This window comes from Notolepis coatsorum (assembly GCF_963971535.1).
Source record: "Notolepis coatsorum genome assembly, chromosome: 3".
NCBI lineage: Eukaryota > Metazoa > Chordata > Actinopteri > Aulopiformes > Paralepididae > Notolepis > Notolepis coatsorum.
The window spans coordinates 108964937-108966933 of NC_140167.1; the positions used below are offsets into that span (position 1 = coordinate 108964937).

The following is a 1997-nucleotide window of genomic DNA, read 5'->3' on the forward strand; positions in this document are numbered from 1 at the left end:
TGGTGTGCCTGTACGTGAAAATAGGGGAGGAAGTGTGGACACAGGGTCACTTCCAAAGCCTCTGGTGACCTCGTCTCTGACGTATTCTGACATAAATGTACTCCGGCTTAAATAAAACATACACAATTCATCTTTCTGTATGGAAAGATTACAGTATGCAAGATACAAAACAGGAGAGCCTCTGTGTTGACTTCTTGATTATGTATTTAATCATACACAGGTGTAAAATGATTATTGTGCTGCAAACAAGATGGAGAAAATGACCACAATGTTCACGTTTGACACTTGCATCCTTTTTTCTCTCCAGTCCACACCCTATTTGTCATCACTTGGCCAAACTGCAACGCTGAACCTCGTAAAAATAATGTTCACCTAAAACGTATTTTATAAACCTAACCCTTACCTCAACCCTAACCTTAACCTCAGTGGAGACCTCACGCCCGCCCCCTGGCTGAGGCTGCTTTCTGGAGCCCAGCTGCTTAGCGGGGGCCATGTTTACACGGCTGCCATTTTGCTCTAATGTTGTGTGAATATTGTAGGTCAGCAATAAAAATAAACTGTATTTTCACCATTAATTGAAAATGATAACCAGAGTTTATTTTTTTAATTAACTCATTGATTGAAACAAAAATATATTACAGATTTTATTTGTTTTTTCTTCGATGAAATGTAGCCCATTGCTTAGTTTACATCATACTTTTACATCATATCTTTGTTTGTGTGTTTGTGTACACCTGCATAGCGCCTGACACTCGGCAAGTCTCTTTCAGTTTGCAATGTTTGTCGGTAGGAGAGAGAGTGTGTGTGATTGCGAGTTAAAGGGGCACTTCACCAAAAAACAACACTGATTTATTTTGCACATAATCTCACACACATCCAAAAACCCTAAACCGTTTGGCACACATTAATTTAGTTTGACAGTTATTGAGAGTAAATTTGTTGGAATATGGCCACCAGTGATGTTATCTGGGACATTATAATCCTTGTGTTAATTACAGCTCAATGAAATGATAGTAGCATTTCATTAGGTAGCAGTCCCTATAAGACAAGGTATTGGTATTGTCTCATCTACATCATTTCATAATTACAGTAACACAACACAAGGATTCAATGCTCCTGATAACATCAAACTGATTAATTAAGCATTACATCACGCGCAGGAGTGGTTTGTGAACAATAAACCATGCCTAGGGGGGGTGGTCGTTAGACCCCCCTAGGCATGGTTTATTGTTCACAAATCACGACTGCAAGTGGTGTAATGCTTTTATACAACTGCCACATTCATCCAACCTTATTGCTATACAATAAACACACATTAATCGAAGATTTATTGAAAAAACCATCCGCCAGAAAAAGTAGTTCCCACAACAACAAAAAAGACAAGTTGCCTCCATGTGGAAGCAGCTCGGAAGTGCATCCAACCAACTAACACATCCAACTGTGTGTTATTGGAATGATTGAGAGAAGTTGCCTCCATGTGGAAGCAGCTCAGAAGTGCATCCAACCAACTAACACATCCAACTGTGTGTTATTGGAATGATTGAGAGAAGTTGCCTCCATGTGGAAGCAGCTCGGAAGTGCATCCAACGGATCCAACAAACTAACACATCCAACTGTGTGTTATTGGAATGATTGATTGAACATTTTATTACCAGATGCAGAATGGGTACAATACAGTACGGCTCAATACACACAATTGTTAAGGGGATGCAGACCTACTTTCTATATAACTTCATTCTTAGATGCTTCTATAGAAAGTAGGTAAAACAAATTAAAAGGTTTTCTTTGCCCTATAGGGGAAAAAAAGTTTTCTTCGCCCTATTTTTTTAAACCTACTTTAGAGGGCCTAAATTTAACCAGTTGGAAACCAGGTGTACAGTAATAAAATTAGCAATCAACCAATCAATCAATTCAATGGGCCATGCTCACTTAAAACATCGCAACACCCAGCTCTCTCTCAGTCTGACTCCTCCGCCGTTGCAGACAGGAGTGTGTGT

The 1997-nt window shown here is 39.5% G+C and overlaps 1 protein-coding gene across 3 annotated transcripts in view; it reads left to right on the forward strand.

Annotated features, from left to right (window-relative positions):
- The window catches only part of slc12a8 (solute carrier family 12 member 8), a 75348-nt gene extending 74188 nt beyond the window's left edge, over nucleotides 1-1160 (forward strand). For all 3 annotated transcript variants that reach the window (XM_084310205.1, XM_084310206.1, XM_084310207.1), the window contains one exon: nucleotides 1-1160. This exon is cut by the window's left edge and continues 1027 nt beyond it. The gene's annotated coding sequence lies outside the window, so the exon portion shown is untranslated.
- The last annotated feature ends 837 nt before the right edge of the window (nucleotides 1161-1997 follow it).